We start from the raw sequence: 17,688 nt of genomic DNA, 5'->3' as shown, positions 1-17,688 counted from the left end.
AGGACACGGGTGACCCTCTTGGCTGCCAGGGCACACTGCTGGCTCACGTTCAACTTGCTGTCTACCAGAACCCCCCAATCCCAGATTCTTTTACAATGGATGCTCTCCACTCTGATGCTTGGCAGTATTGATTTTTAGCTGATGATAGATACATTTCTGTATCTGACAGGCTGCAGAACTTGCAGCACTGCTGGCAGAGACACACTGGATGGATAAGAAATAAGAACACGGTGGTTTCTTCATGATGGTAGCTTCAGTAGCCGCATTGAGCAGCAAGTACAAACTCCTCTATATTCTCAAGTTTTGGTGCCACAGGGCACAGAGCCTAGGCACAGGAGATGAGGGAGTGATTTAGAATTGAAACATGTTTTGATATAACCACATCATGTCTTGGATTCAGGGTGCAGCTGGAGTATGCATCCACTCTGAGGACCTTGGAAACAAATCTGATTACAAAATTTCAGTTTACAAAACCTACAAGTTTATCTCTTTGCTGTTACAGCTTATTCTTAAAAAAGGTAATATAACTATCCTATTTGCATGTTTCTTACACTTTAGGATTCAGTCTTGCTTCTGCTGCTCCCATTCTGTCTCCATAGTACTTCATTCTTCTTAGATGATTTTTTGAGAGGACATTATTTTCAATTTCCTGAAATATTATTTTTTACATAATTATATAGAGAGATATAGATATAAATACTTTGTAAATGTGTATAGATGTAATCCATTCCATTTAAGTGTATTTTTTCTCCCACAGAATTCTCATATTTCAAAAACTTAATTTTCCTTTCTTTTTTTGAAGGCTGAATTTTGTCACATCTAGTAACCTCTTCTGAAATCTGTAATCCTACTTGTACTGATAAGGACCTAAGGGAGGCAGATGGTACCCCAGAATCTGTTTATGTAATTTCATCTGTATTGAAAAAAAGCCCCACTTTTTCACATGTCAGGTACATTTACTTCCTGGATTGTGAGTTGAAATATCTAGTGATAACGAGAAAACAAAGCAAGACCGTAACCCCATCCTCAGCCTTCTCTTCCCCTATGATTCTTAGTTCAGGGTTCTCTGTAGTTTTCAGTATTCAAGCTTGCTTTTCCCAACCCTATTCCAGCCACGCCTAACTCAACCTAATTCAAAACCATTTGTCTTAGCACAATACAGAGAATTCTTTTTACTCCTTCAGGAAAATCCCATCAGTAAAACAAAATGCCTGGGCCATTTATCAGTTAGTAGACAGTAACATGTTCTCGTCATTACTGGGTAAATACAAATGCAGACTACATCGTGCATCACTGTTGAAGCGGGACTACAGTGTGTGTTTCACTTACTGTCTCAAACAACTTAGTGTTGACATAGGTAGAAAGCCTATGAATCTCCACAAGGCTTCTAGTGCCCGTTTTCCACTGATTTTTTTTTTTTTTATTGTTATTATTCTCTTACTAAATAATAAGTAGGAGAAGACCTTTCTCCAGAAAATTTGTGAGATAAGACAGTGCAGATGTGGTTTGACTGTGTCATTTTAAAATAAACAGAAGGCATTTTTTCCTGATATACAACAGCTGACTGATACCAGTTTTATTTGCTATTATTACTATTAGAAAAATGATCCATTAGGACTTTTCTTTCCCCCAGAGACGCTCAACTTAAAGCTCCAAGGACATTTTCAAATAGACTGTAATAGTTCAGACATTCTTATCAGCAGCACATTATGAAACTGTGCTGGATTTCTCTTACTTTTTCTACATGCCTGTGAGGTGTTTCTCATAACATCAGCAGAGAAAGGGCAGATTCTATGCATGTAAGTGCAGAAACAACACTACCAAACCACATGGCACTAGTATATAATCACCTGCAGGTGAACTCCACCTTTTATGAACACCCAGACTTCTACACCTATTATCTGTATGTTACCTGTTAAAATTCCATTTGTAGAGAAGAATTTGTCCATACTCCAATGAAAGTTGCAGCTGATTCATTAGAGGTTAATATGCCTCCTAAAACACAATGAGCAGCTTGTGATCTTAGTGATGAGGCTAGTAATATTTAGAAAAAAAATATTCAGCTTAGGCAGTTGGCGCTAAATAGCTTAGTATCTGTGTAGACTAAATAGAATCAGTCTCTCCTTACTCAAAGCAACCATCCTGGAATTCTATCCCTCTGTTTTGCTGTTGGGTTTTGTTTGTTTGTTTTCATTGTAAATCAGAGCCTCATTTTGCTAATTGTTTGTAATTCCTTATTTACGTGTTGTAAGTTAGGGACAGACAAAGCCTGCGTCTTTTTCATTATTGTTTATAACATATTACAGAAAGAGAGATAGGTGCATGTGGTTTATCTACTGTTTCAACTAAGTCAACAACAAAATTAAATATACAGCAGAGTTTCATGTTTTTCAGTACATAAACCCTCCAGATACTCATAAATACTGTCTCAGAGTAGATCATTAAATTCTTAAGTATGCCAAATCATGCACTGCTAAGACTATAGTCCCCTTTGGCTTTGGAAAATAATAGTAGATAGTTTAAACTGTGTCTGCTGTAAAATGGCGTTAAAATCAAATTTATCCACCAGGTCAAGAATCAGAACTTAAACAACAGATTAGGCAAGTAAATTCTTATTACATGTTAGAGCCACTTCTATTTTATGTCTATCCATACTGCACGAACTGTGCATAAAATCATAGTTTTTTCTGATTAGCTTGCACAGCTCCTTGTTGAATCTCATAAATGTCTATTGCACTACATCCATTGTTTTTATGACACAGTTCTTTGCACGCATTTTTCATTTCTGTTTACTTGAAATTCACCTTTTTGTATACCGGATTTTGTGATGATCATTGGACAATGAAAGTACAATGCTTGAGAACGGCACCACAGAGCACAGAGACAGGGAAGGTGAAGGGAAATGTGCTATAGCTCCAAATTACCTCAACAAGATAACACTTCAGCACATTAACAATGATATTTTTAGACTGCAGTTTATGGTACACAGTAGTCAGTCTAATGGTTTCAAGTGTACCACACAGACACATACTGTCACATACAATTATACTGTGATGTGCTGTGAAGGTAAAAGAGCAAAGGTCCAGAGATTCAAAGTACATAATAGACTGATAGGTTTTCTTTATGGAAAAGCAATCACTCAAAGCAGAGGCATCTAATTTTTCAATAATTTGTAATGTGTTATAAATTTATGTGCTAATTCACAGAATTGTAAAAGTATAAGCTGCAGTCCAGAGGAGCTTATGGCATCTGTTACCCGTGTCTCAGGCTACTCTGAGCTCCATTAGCACTGGTGGAGCTTTGCTTGGATATTGGGTATAACAGTTCAAAAGTTCCTATGACTTTCATTACCCAGATCATCATAACATAGCGACAGTAGAGACTAGGACTTTGTGGGTGATATTGCGATTTTCCTTTTTCCTTGTAACGCAACAATGGAAAAAGGTATCTTATATCCACTTCTTTTGTTGTTTGGTTTCCTTGATTTTCTCAAATTAGTGATTGTGTTGAGAGATTTTTGAGCTTATTTTTCTGAGATTTAAAATGGTTATGGTTAGCTCAAAAACATAAGCAGAACAGCTCTGCTTCTATCTCAGTGTCTATGATTTAACTGTCTGGTAAACAAAAACCAAAATGAAAAATTTTTGTGGCTTTACACACCTAAGTAAGGGGATTTTGTCTAAAGAAAAATTTGTTTATTAAAAATTCTATCTATGACCTTTAAAAACATGATGTACATTATTCAGAAAGAAAAGAACAGGGACAAGCCAAGTGTTCTTTTCACTAGGAACACTCTTCTGAAGTAATTTCATAATAACAAAATCTGAAGAGATACCAAGGACAATAGAAATATAATGTTCCTTAGAGAGAAAAGAAAAAGCATTGTTTAACAAAAATGCTGGCAGTGCATTGAAGTAATTAAATAAATTTACAATAGTATAATAAAGAATGTTTAATCTTTCTGCTTACCAGTAGATGTTGTATTTTTTCCCATGTGTTAATGGTTCTCTAGGTAATCGCCATCTTAAAGCACAAAGAGGTTGTCTTTATTTTTATTTTTGAAGTTTTTTCTTCATGCAAAGAATATTGAAATTATGTACATACAAAGTGAAAGCTATGTAACTGTTACCTTGACTATAAAGGTCCTTATAATTGGCTTAATGATATGAATTTGGCACTATAAGTTCCAGATTTTGTATCTAACAGATTCTACTGTGCTATAGGAATCATGGACTCCTGTGGTATTATTGACAGCAATAGAAGGTGCGATGTTACAGACCTCATGTTAGTCTTGTTAAGAATTGTAAAGAAATAAAATAAAACAATAGTTTGTTTCCATTTTAGCAGTCCATTTAGAAGGTTAGACTGGAATATAACAACACAGGATTATTCTCCTGGTGATTTAAATATTAACTTTGATTAACTTCGTGTTGCTGTACCACTTCACGCTTGATATTGACCTATTTTTCTTTTAAATTATTTGAAAAAGTTATTGTGTAGAGACGTATGTCCTTGGTGTTTGGAGAAAAAAAATATCATCCGTTGTGGGCTGTAACTAAAATAACTTGCACTTACTGAAAGTTTTAGCCTCAACCGTGTTAACTCCTTACAAGCTTGCAAGGAGGCTTGCAAGCAGCAGCTTATTTTAAGCAGATATCTAGTCTAAATTAAGGTCATATTCAATATAAACCTAATGATAGCATTAGAGGGGATGTTGTCAGAGTACTGATGTAGGACAGTGGAGATGTCTGTTCATTTCCAAGCTTGAACAGCAGATACTGTGACTGACCTTGGATAAAACAGTCTGTCTCAGACTACTATTTCCCGTCTGTGAAAGGGGACTAATATCTTCCTATGATGAAGGCATGTTTTGGAAATAATGTCTATTCATGACAGTGAGACAGTTACTCAGTGAGGTTTACATAGATATTTGATAGTTTCATCAGCAGTAATGCCAGGCAGTGGCACAGGTTATGAATAGTGTGCCTAAGACGGAAGTATTCCACCTACTAGAACAGGTTGCTCTTATACTGCACCTCAGAGCATGGTTAGATTCCGGACTTATTATCTTTATTTTTGTACTATTTTTTTTACATATCCACTGACTCTAGCACTTTCTGTTCCATGTTTTTGAGCTGTATTTGAATTTACTGTTCCTAGTGATTTTTTTTTTTTAAGTCTACTGATTGAGATTAATTGTGACTAATGAAGCCCTAAAACAGAAAAAGGCTCAGAGGAGAGGGGCAAGGAAACGTACTCATGAAGCTCAGGGAATAATGTAGACTTTGACTGACCACAGCTGCTGCAAAGAAGCTGCCTTAACTCAACACCAAGGGGATGGAGAGTGGCCTTTGGTTTAGATAAACAGCACTGAAGAGTCGAGTGGATCAACTGCTGGTATAAATTATTCTTCCTGAGTTCATTAAAAGGGTGTGAATGTCTCCCAGAGTTAGCCCGACAAGCAAGGTGGGCAGTGCATTCCTGGGTCAGCCCAACACAGGGTATAAAACCTGAAAAAAAACAAAAAAAAAAATTTTGAAGAGAGCAATGGACTTAAGTTGGCTTCAACTGACGTACGGTTTCCTGACACCTGGGGATACCCAGCGTGATGATGGTGAGCATTTTACAGAGACCAGTAATAGGAATCACTTTGGTATTATGATTGAAATGTGTATTGCAATTGCTATATACACATTTTGCTAAGTGTAGCTTACATTTGTCTTGTGTTATGCAATGTATTTTGTACCACTCTGCTAAATCAGAAATCTCATGTAAAATTATGTTTAAATAAGTAAATTTGATACTAAACAGTACAGTCTCAGTGTGTGGACTATTAAAATAACCTGGTCAGACAGTACTGGTCTTTGACACTAATCACACCCAGCTTCTGAAATATGTAAAAGACAGTGGCGGTGGAGTAGGTATTCCTCAGCCTTTTAATAGGCATCAGTCAACAGTTTTGATCTCTGAACATGATGGCTTTTTAAAAATACACAGTTTCTCTTTTGTTTTCGGAGCAGTTCTCTAAGCATCCCAAAATTTTTAGCTGCTATGCAGAGTCCAGATCAAGTACATGCTAGTCTGTCAGTATGGGTCAGAACAGATACCCAGTAGGAAGAGGGAAGGAAGGATATGCATCTTTTTCAACGTATTTTCCATTTTGTTGATGTTAGATATGAACAGTTACAGGTTTTTTCTCTCAAGTGTTTGAGACTAAGAAATAGCAGCCTTTGTCTGAAGGCTAAAATTCAAAGGTTTCATAGAGGGTTTCTAACTGGAAGTATGATTCCAAACTATGCACTAGTAATCTCTAAGGAAAAATATTCATTAATTGTAGAAAATTCAGCTACTGATATCTACAAATCTCTGGGTTTCATTAACCTTTCTTTTTAGGCATTACTATAAAATCTGGGAAGAGTTCATATCTTGTGATAGAAAAAGGTAAAAGATGCTCTAAATGTAGCTGACAATGGGTAACCTCACCAGATTCTTTTCTTCATTGCTTTTTTATTATTGTAAACTTTTCTCCTACCTGTAAGCTACAGTTTCTTTGATTGGCAGTTAAGCAAAAGATGGCATGGGTCACCGCGATATTCATGGTTTGTACTGCTCATGAACTGCCAGCAGGACCCAGGAAGAAGTTGAACTGAAATATTTTAAGAATTTCTAATGTTTAATATTTGTATATTGTGGCTGGATGGAACTCGTGTATTTTCCCCTTAGAGTGTGTGCGTATGATGAGAAAACCATTCAGTAGACTTTCTGGAGGAAGCATAGTTCAAGGTGAAATTCTGCTATAAGGAAAGAGTGCATTAAAAATAAGTGCACTCAAGAGCTTAATTCTGTGTGAGTGTAATCACAGCTGCAGAGCTGAGTACTAACCTTAATCCAGTACTGCCTCCTAATAGTGCTTTCAGAATTGCATATCTGTCAGAGAACGAGAGATCTACTACTACTTTAATAACCCTAGGCATTCCCTAAATTCTTGCTTTCGTAATTCATACCTTTTGACTCCCATCAAAACATGTTTAAAGATGATAGTATTTGCACAGCAAACTGCTAGGTGACAGTGTCAAATATATCATTGTTTCATTTAAAAAAAAAAAAAAAAGTGTAGACCTAAGTAAAAAAGAAAAATCAAAACAAACAAACAAACCAATTAGCAGGGAGTACCAGGCTTTCAGCAAGATACACAGCAATGAAAAGAATGGAGTGAGTAAGATTTTACTGAAAATCTAAATGGAGTCTGCCTGAATCCACCTTGGTTTCAAAATTTGTTTTGGAAATTGCCCAGAACTGGACAAAATTTGAATCTGGGGTTTCAACTGCTTCCCATAATAGAGTTTAAGTTCTCAATGTTAAATAATCTACATAGCACAGTTTAACATGGACAAAGCTAATTTGGCACTGACTTGATTATCTTTGAGCACTACAATGAACAGTATAATTGTATTGGTATGGCTCAACGAAGCAGCAGATTGGAAAGCCTCATTATCCAAACTATTACCAATTTCACTGTATAAGGTAGTCCACTTAGAGTTATTTGGGGTGTATCTACGCATAGCAATTCCTTTTCCTGTGCTCTGCCATTTCTGAAGTGTTTGACCAAATTTTTCCTCAAAATACATGGACATGTGGATTAAAGTCTGCAGCAGTGAAAAATGTCTAAAAAAAGCTGAGGGAAATTATTGTTTAGTAATTTAGCCCAAATGTTTTGTTGATAAGGAGTTATATTTTCTAGACTTTTTCTTAATTGCGGTTAGTTTAATTCTCTCCATTTTAAAAGTAATTATGATGAAAGATTAGTGATGTGAAATCCTAGTTTCTTCAGGGAATTTACAGAGAAAATTGCTATACATAATAACAACTTGGCCTTATTTAGGTCAAGTGCAGTTATGGGATCCTTTGGCTTTAATTATGAAATTTTAAGCAGACAAAAAAAAAAATTGTGGGAAGGCCTAGGCCTTGGTGTTACACAGCCTGTTTTGTAGCATTCGGTAACTTTTTTCTTCAACAGTTATTCTATGGTTGCTACGTTTGTTTCACAAAGATACTAGAATAGCATGCCTGACCAACCTTAATTTGGCTGTAGATGAGCAAAAACTTGTAGCTAATTGCTTCATTCTGTCAAAGCCAGGAAAATCTTAATTTGGATCCATCAAGGGAAAAAAAGGTTTTTTGACAAACAACTTCAACCTATTAGAGTACTCTTAGCCTTACATGACTGAGATCTTTCAATAGCACACAAGGGCAAGCTGACCTCATACTTCTAATGAAAAGTTGTTGCTAGTTTATACTTTTTTATCCATTTGAGAAGATGCATTGTGAACCTGATTTTGCTTTTTCCCATTGTCTGTGTTTTGAATCCCTTTACTTCCTTAGCACAGCCTGTCATGAGTATGCTGATCTCAGCCTGTATTTATGCACACAAAAAAGTGTATCAGTAAATATGCTCATAAAGCTTTAATGAGGTTTTCAAAATTTTGAAATCTGAATTGTGTTTTACATGTTTAAACCACAATACCATGTAATTTTTATATTCTAAGCTTTTGCTCAGAAATTGTGGATTTTATATGGATTTTTAAAAGGAAAGTTAATGAAGGGCAAAAATATCATAGGGGAAGTATCACATCTTCTGAAATGTGAAGCCCTGCTGGCTTCATATAGGTTTAGATATCATGCATACATTCAATAATGCATCTCTTCTGATGCACCATCTACATAATGCAAAGGAGGTCTTGCACTGTAATGTCCATGCTTTTTGGAGGAAAAGGTAAGAGGCAGGGGGCTGCAAATTTGATACCCAGGACAAGGCAATTTACTGCAGTACAGCCTCAGGATGTGTTATTTTCCCCATAAAACACCAATGTGTAATCCTTACTGCTTCAGCTCAGCTTGACTAAAACCCTGGAAGGAGGGCTTGGATAAATGAGTCCCCAGGCTGCAGGAGGCAATAAGCTCCGAAAGAAGTAGCAGGCAGCTGACATGGTTGCAGCCAGATATGTGAAAAGGGTTATTTTTCCTTATGGAAAATGTTTCTGTCTTTTCATTCTCCTTCTGTGGCAGACTCTTTATGGGCATTTGAAAGACTGTTTCTTTAATGACTAGATAGTAGAACTGGTCAGAGTGCAGGTTGTTTGGGTTTAGTTTTGATTTTTTTTTTTTTTTTCACAAAGCCATTTTCAATAAATGGCATTATCAACTAAAAAATTACAACATTTTAATAAAGCCAGCGCATTTATGAGGCAAAAAGCCATCAGCATAATTTTTAACCTATTGGTTTCTTCAGAATTTCTTCCAGTGACTTGGAGTGAAAAATGCCACTTCAGTTGTAATGTGTCCTTTCAAGACACTCTGTGATTCTGTGACTTCCAGCCTGTTGGATTCATCGGTACTTGAGTGCAGGTGAGACAAAAAGTAAAAGTAGTATCTCCAATATGAACAAAAACCCCCTTACCAGGGCAAGATTCAAGCCCCCTTTATGAAGCTACAGATCAGTCTGTTTTTAAAGGGAATATGTTTTCCTACACGTCTACAGACTGTTACTTTAAAAATCACCTTTGTCTATGTATTAACTGACATATCTAGTTTCTGGAACTTCTGAGTGACAAATTTCAAGTCACACTCACTTTTCTACTTTCTCCTTATCATGTGTGTCCACTAAAATGCAAATTTTACTTCATTGGCCTTGCTCAGAATGTCAATCAGGTATGAATATATATCTACTATCTTTGGGTTTCTTTCTTTCTTAAAAAATACAGTTTCATTTAATAGCTGATGCTATTCTATTCCTTCCTAATTTAATTTTGGTGACAATTATGGGTTGACTGTTTTCCTTTCTTTTTAACTTATACAGCTTTCCAGTTTACTTGAATTTATAGATCACATTTCTTAAGAAACAGCTAGTTATCTGATACCAATGAACAAGCCATCTCTAATAGTTCAGAAATACTCAAAATAGTATATAGACACAATAAATATCAAATTTAAAGACGGTATTTAAAATGCACTTTGTTTTCCTGTATATGCATTCATTCACAATGATTTAGCTGTTTTCTTATAGTCTTTCGTGATGTGTCTTTGAGTGATACTTTTTAAAAAGTTTTTCAAGACAGTGCTGAACTATGTCCTGCTGCAAATATTAAGTAGAAAATCAAGAGAATAAAAGCATAATAGAGCTGAAAATAATATTACCTCAGCTGTTCCTTCCATCATCACAGGTGCTATTGTTAAAGAGAACATTGTACTGATTTATCTTAGAGAGCTTGCTTTACACCCAATTCTGAATGACAAAAGGAAGAGGGGAAGGCAGAATAAAAGAAGTTCAAGGAAGTAGTCCAGTCATTATTTTAGTTTAGCTCAGAAGGACATTTACAAAATGCACCTCCTCAGTTTGCATTTTGTTTCAGTTTGCATTGCTGAGTGGTTTTGGATTGTGCAAACTAGATTCTTCTGGGTGATTTTCCTCAGAAATGTACCTGATGCTCTCCATCTGCTAATGGGATTTGTTCTACAAACCAAACTGGAGTTAGCCCAAAGTAAAACCCCTGAAATGCATATAACATTGATGATGAATCCTCAGCACTGTTTTATTCTACATATTGGCTCCCACTGCTGCACTGCAGTACTTGCTAGTGTAGATACAGCATGATTCTGTTCCTTTTTTATATAATGTTGCCTGTCCATCCCTCACACAGCTGTTCCCTGGAGAGCTGTTGTAGCAGATCCCAGTATGAGACAGATGAGAAACAAAATCTGTCCAGGAGAAGAAAGGTTAACGCTACATATCAACAATTAAAATTGCTCAGTGTAGAGGATGCTCTTGGAAGAGCATCTCCATTATATAGAGATCCCAGGGAGAAATAAGAGAGTAAACTAGATTCCTTTAAGAGAGATTAATCAGCAGGAAGAGACAACACATTCAGAAAAGGAACATTTTAATGTGACCAGGCCAGAGTTCAGGAACAGATGGAACAGAAAAGGCATAGATGCAGGCAGAAGCCAGCAATATCTTTGCTTTCTCTGATATTTTCTGTTTTGGTTTTGGAAAGAATAAAGAAGTTAGAGGAAAGAGACAGTCATAGAAGGGTATTGTTTTTTCCTCTGCATGCATTTTTTTTCTCAGTGGCATCAATCATCACACATAATTTCTTGTATATTTTTTCAATGTATGTTAAAAATAACTTATGTAGTGTTGAGAAAGATTTTGAGTTGAAGGCTGAGACAAAAGTATCACCATTTGCAAACACTGAGTCAGTCTACGTGGCGACCTGCCAACCCACAGATATCACATACGCTGAAGTGCTTGTAGCCCAGTCACAAAGCCCTTGCATGACACTCGAGGCATGGCACTCAAGAGCCTCACAGCAAAACCAGCATGGAACAGTTCTCCAGGAGAGCAAAGCTGACATCTCGAAGACAATATCATTAACTGACTGCAGTGTGAAACATAATACTTATCTTCGGATATTTCTGCAATAAGTGCAGCAAATTTTGAAGATATGGAATGATCAGTATGAAAATTACTCTTTTTGGCAGTGCTTCTATTGATAGATGAAGTTAATGATATTTTGGAACTACATGAATGGAGCATTTCTGGTTAAATGGCTTTTGGTCCGCCAGAATATTCTTACCTCCAATTTGGAGAGAGATAGATGTGATGGATGGACTATGAAATGGATAAGGAATTGGCTGGGTGGCTGTATCCAGAGAGTTATAGTCAACAGCTCATTGTCCAAGTGGAAAGCAGTAATGAGTGGTGTCCCTGAAGGATCCATACTGGGACCAATATTATTTAGCAACTTCTTTAATGACATAGATAGTGGGATTAGGTGCACCAAGAGCAAGTTTACAGATGACACCAACTTGAGTGGTTCAGTTAATACACTAGTGAGAAGGGAAAATGCAAAGAAAGTTGGCTGCTTTCCCTGTAAAAATTTGATTTCAATTAGTTCTGTGGTGAAATACAGAGATACACATTGTTGAAGGATGTAGAAAAGGTCCCTTCCTAGGATTCTGTGTGGCAGGTAACTTGCTTCTCATTTAAACATCCAGCAACTGTTACATAAAAATAACTTAGAAATGGTCTTTTCTGCTAGGCTGACTCAACTAAATACGGTAACTAGATAATAGTAAATGCATATTTACCTGAAGCTAACAAATAAATAAGTAAGTAACTAACTAAATAAATAAATAAAAAGAAGTAATTATATTCTAATTTAGACTGTTATAAACAAAACATATCTTCTGCAAGTAAAATTCCTTCTGCTCCTGACCTAAGAATTAATATTTTTCAGCTGCCATATTTATACTATTTTGTAACCCACCTATTGAAACCACATTTTATACAAATATAGATAAGAAGGTGAAGAGTTACTGTTGTTCACAAGGAATCTGCACACAAAGACAAACATATATGTGGTTTACACTCTTTCTTGAGTAGCTTACTGAATTGAAAGGATATGTGACAACCCTAATGTTTAAATTCTAGTTTTAGCAATTCCATGAAGAAACAGAACAATCACATGCGTAATTTGCCCTTCAAGATTCATACACAATCCTCATTACAACTGGTTTCCTTGACATTTGCATTGGCTTAACTCTGCATTCATTAGCAAATGCATATGAGGCTGTATAACAATGTCCTCTACAACATGGGTGGACAGAGCTCAGTGCTCAAGTGATCCCTTCTAGTCATTATCCCCTACATTCCTTCTGATTATGAGAACAGAATTAGCACAGTTTGGTTAGCAAAGGTGGTTTGAAGAATTCCAACCATAGTTCATAGCTTAAAACTTGTTTTGATTTTTCCTAAATTTCATCTACATCCATGTTTTCTCATATTTTTTGGTAGTATGCAAGTTTAGGTTCAGCTCCATAGAAGACAGCAGTTCCAATTCTAGCTGTATTCAAAATTCAGAACAATCTTAAAGGTCTGAAACACAGATTTTCATGTCACTTAGTACTTTCTATAAATGGATTCTCCCCCTAAATTATATTATTCCTCCAATAACTGATCAACAGACACTAACAGTCTTTGTTATAAAGACTTATTATGTGAAATAAATCACAACAAATTGATAATACAGGATGTTCAAGTCATTTAAATAAACTTGTGAGACATTAAAAACTTTTCCATTAATCACTTTAGCAGAATTTAATTTTAAAAGTTAATAGGAAAGTTAACTCTCAAAGTCACCCTTACACTACCCACAGGGCTACTTCTTTGAAACTTCTGATATCCAGCACTGTACATGTACTCACAAATTCTCAGCTGTCCTATTCACCTTTTTATATTTCTTATTGATGGTGTGGAGATCTCAGATGTAATACCAACTTCTGATTTCTATTTAAGTACAATTCTTTCTCTTACTGATTGTACTTTATTGCAAGGTGAACATATGTATGGTATTCCAAAAACCCTTCATGGTGTGAAAAATACACAGGTACATAGATTTCTTGAATTATTCAGGAAATGTAGTCATCAAACAGGTAATACAAGGAAATAAAAGAATAAGAGTATTGAATTTACAACCAATTCTATGATTTGATCTATTTATGCTCAGAATCTACTGTTTGTAAGAAATTTGCCTTTGTGATAGCACTTAATGGCTCATGAGACTTTCAAAGAATCCCTCAGAGCTCATTGAGTTTCTGATTCCTTCACATCATTTGCCCGAGTGCTGATGGACTTCTATTGATTTTTAAATTATTTTTTACATGACCAAAAGTAACACTACTCCTTTTCAAAACCCTTTAAGGAGAACAGGGAAATCTTACCAAGAACTGTGATCTTTGCATTGAAGGGCAGAAATGTTTAAATTGTGGTCAAGGCTGGAAAAACAAGAATTCTATAATGAAGACAGTTTTGAAATCCATATATGCTTGATCTTTGTATAGGTGCTATACAATGCAAACGTGTTCCAGGGGCCTCTGATGATGGAGTTCTCAAAGTGCTGCTCCAGTCATCTTAAACTTCTGAGGATGAAGTTGCAGTGTTGCCTCTTAGTTTCTCTAACACTGTGGGTATAGTTCTGAAATTGTTGTTCTTGGGAATTGCTAAATTAATGCATTAAAAATGTATTCAGTAGCATAATGAATCATTCTTGCAAAATGAAATTGAGGACTAATTCTTCAAAGACTGCCTGAAGAGTTTTTTGGAGGATATCCAGATACTGCAAAAGCATTATCAGGACTACCAGAGAGTGAGGCATGTTCAGAAAGGCAAAAGCCCCAAGAATAAGTGTTTAAATGCTTCCTGTTTGTGGCACAAGCATGCATCTCACACACTGTTCTCAGTGTGAGCTAAAAATAAAACAAGGTCTGCCCCAGAGTCTCAAAGTAAGTACTAGTACAGATTTTTCTGCTATCAAAAGAGAGAAAAACACATAAACCAGCTTTTTTTGAAGGAAGATTGTTAGCAGAGTTCCTTCTCACTGCTCCTACCTACTATTTTCACACAGAGGAATGTATTTGGTTTGTGACTTATATCTGCTTTGGTTGAAATTGGACAGTTAAAGTTGTTGAGATGGGGTACTACCAAGCAGACTGCTGAGCAAATTTAGGGTGACTACCTAATTATTATCTTTTCCCTTAGGGAATGTCCTGGTTTCAACTCCAGAGAAGCAGATTAAAATGCAAGTGGAGCAACAGTTGGTAATGGACTATCAAACATTTCACACATCCCTGGCCCTGGATCATAGTCAAAATTATTCTACTCTAAAGCATGTTACAGTATAAGCTCACAAAGACGACTTGCAATGTGAAAGACCTATGTTGCTTAAAAAAATCGTGTGCTGCCAAACTGGTTTGGATCATCCACTCTAGAAGATGACGGTGACAGCTCTAATGTGGAAAGTTCTTGTTATTTCAGTGTGCCTTCAATAAAAATAGTCTTGTCTGCCTTCTGTACTACATACTAGTGATAGCAACAATAATATTCCTTTTAGGAGGAACCAGTGTTAAGAGTCCTTTGGTCATAGCTTGGAGTACTTCTGAAGGACAGCAGAGAGGAATTAGAATTCTTTTCATTCTCATGAATGAATTGAAAAAAATGCTTGTTAACCTGGTGACTGTTTGGCATAGGAGTGTGACAGTTTAAAAGTTAAAAACGGAATTACTACTTTGTCTTTTTCAAGGTCTTAACACTTATTTAGTTTAGCATTGTAACTGTTTATGTTGTTGATAGGCCACCTGTCCATGCAAGTTTTGTCAAGAGGATTATGTTGCAGCAATTGATTTTCTTTCAATGAGTAAATAATGAAGTAATTTTACTTTGGCCAGGCCTTAATCAAAATATCTCCTATATTTTGCTGTTAGAGGCTGAATATTCTTGAGTCTCTATAGGTTATAGTATGTCATATATATATATATATATATGTATGTATACATAAGATATTTTTGATAAACTATTCCTGCAAGTAGCAGTGTCCTTCGAAAGTCACCTGTCCCTATTTCCATATAATGTAAAAAAAAATAGAGGGTGCATTTTTCCAGGGTCATGCACTCTCACCACGCTAGCCTGATTACCTTGTGTTATATTAAATATTGCCTCTTGTTAATGCTCTTAAAATAGGTCTTTCTCTGCTGTGGTAGCATGTTAAAGCAGATTACCTTCAGGGACAGGTAATATTATTTATTTGAAAGAAAAAATACCACATTATTTTTTTCCAATTTCTATGTAATCTCATTTCGTACTAAATTTCAATTGAAAACTCTAGAATCGAAACGAAGCTAACATAGCTTCATTGATTTCAGTGGAAGTAAAGCAGCTCACAAACAAATGAGAATCTTTTATTTACATTGCCATATCTGAACACTAAAGTTCTTATATTCTCAATACAGTATATATTTTATTGTCAGAGCCAGATCTAATGAGGGTGGGGGGAAGTAAAAATGCAGTGATTTCTGAAAGGTTCTCTAAAAAAAAAAAAAAATTAGAAACAAGATGGGAAATCATTGCAAATATTCTGTTTGGTCTTCAAAACTGAATGTTTAACACTGTTTCAGTAATAAGTATGAAACAAAAATAATGGCTCAGTTTTAGCTAGAAAAGCTTTTCTTAAATTTCTCTGTGTAACTTGCTCTGAGAAAGCAGCATTACCACTGCTGTCTTCTGTGAAACAAACTTTTGCAAAGGAAAATAAAAAGAGGTGAGACCTTGTACAAGCCTGTTTAAAATAAAGTGACTGAGTGTGTGTTCTTCAATATGCTCAGGAGGGTGACTGACAAAGACGTGTAGGTATCAAAATGTTCAGAGAGTGATTCTACACCTAAGGATGCATTTCAGAGTAGGGTTTCTGTGAAACATTAGTTCTTTTATTGAAAAACCTTTATTGTGAATTTTCAAACAAAATTATGGCATTGGATAGGAAAAGCAGAATGGTATTTTAAGTACTTCACAGAGACTTTATATGCAACTCTTGTTGGCCCATATATCTCCAGAGAGCCATTGCTCTTTTTAATCCAAGTGACTCACAAGATCTGTTTTAGCCATTCCCATCAGTAGGTCCAAAGTATTTACCAAGCATTACAAAGGTTTAAAAATTAATACAGGAAAAATCGCATTTTGAAGCTTTCAAAATTACTGACACAGAACCTACCTGCAAAGAATGGTAATGTCAAAGTCTCATGCCAGCATGTTTCCTTCACACACCTGTACTAATCTTAATATGACCATTAAATTTTTGTTATTTCCTCTCTCGTTTGTCTCCTCCTCCTGCAGCTGAGATCCTGTGAGCAAAAAGAGAGATTTTTATTAGAAATTTTTTGAATGAGTGAAACCACAGTTTGAGCAAGCAGCAAGGCAGCTGCAGAAAGGACTTGCATCCTGTGAAGACCTGTTACTGAGCAGCTATCTGTTCTGAAAAGTAGCGAGAGAAGACTGAGGCTAGAGCAAAAAAGACATGGGTTTTCTGAGTATGAAGAAGTGAGAGAGGTCGCAGTGTCTGAGACAGACGAACTATCAGTTGCAAAAATAAGGTTATACCATTTACCTACACCTCGCCTTCATTATTTGTTCTCCTTAAAGATTACATTCTAAGTGGAGATGACAGCTATTGTGAGATATATTACCTGAAGTACACAGACTGAGAAAATGAAACGTTCATTTGTCCTTAAAAATCACATTGTAAATAAATGGAAAGGTCATTGAATGAATCCATTTCCTGTCAAACCCACTGTGGAAAATCCCTGGGCAAGGTGAAGTAAATAAATATGTTTGCATAAGCCATATCAGAGTTTTCTATGGCTTCCATGTGATGTTTATTCAGCAAACAGGCACAGTGTCTTTTCTGCATTATCAGTGGCTGAGATGCATTCAGTCTGTGAAGCTCACTTTGTGATCTTTCATCAGTATGCAGTGTTCCAGGTTTCCTGTGACTTTGGACAGATTTTTATGCCCGCTTTTAGCTTTGGACCTCCAACCCTTGCCCTTTTGTAAGTCTAGTTAAATAGGTACAAAAGGTTCCTGAAAAATGGCAAAAATTGCACAATAAAATGTGTTGCCTAAGTGTACAGGCTGAGAGCAAAGCTGCAGTTATCCAATGAATGGGTCACAGCTGGAACTGTACACTCAGTGAACTGAGGCCGTGACGGTTAAACTTTCTACAGTTGTCTGAAAAGTGGATAATATTGCAGAGGAGACAAATGTGTGGAACAGAACTAGGCACCAGAATATTTCCCAGGTTT

The 17,688-nt window shown here is 36.0% G+C and overlaps 2 long non-coding RNA genes across 2 annotated transcripts in view; one reads left to right on the top strand and one right to left on the bottom strand.

Annotated features, from left to right (window-relative positions):
* The window catches only part of LOC110365894 (uncharacterized), a 36,074-nt gene extending 18,842 nt beyond the window's left edge, over positions 1–17,232 (top strand). Inside the window, exons 2-3 of the long non-coding RNA XR_010474021.1 lie at positions 9,290–9,405; positions 14,597–17,232. This is a non-coding gene — a long non-coding RNA (uncharacterized LOC110365894). The remainder of the gene's footprint in view (positions 1–9,289; positions 9,406–14,596) is intronic.
* LOC135580015 (uncharacterized) lies at positions 357–17,064 on the bottom strand. The gene is made up of 6 exons (XR_010474025.1): positions 16,995–17,064; positions 16,602–16,731; positions 5,295–5,510; positions 3,970–4,023; positions 1,913–1,995; positions 357–649 (listed from the first exon to the last, which is right to left on the bottom strand). It is a non-coding gene; the product is annotated as an uncharacterized LOC135580015 (long non-coding RNA).
* Positions 17,233–17,688: the final 456 nt, after the last annotated feature.

This window comes from Columba livia, chromosome 1 (assembly GCF_036013475.1).
Source record: "Columba livia isolate bColLiv1 breed racing homer chromosome 1, bColLiv1.pat.W.v2, whole genome shotgun sequence".
Taxonomy (NCBI): Eukaryota; Metazoa; Chordata; class Aves; order Columbiformes; family Columbidae; genus Columba; species Columba livia.
This window is presented reverse-complemented; position numbering and strand designations above follow the sequence as displayed.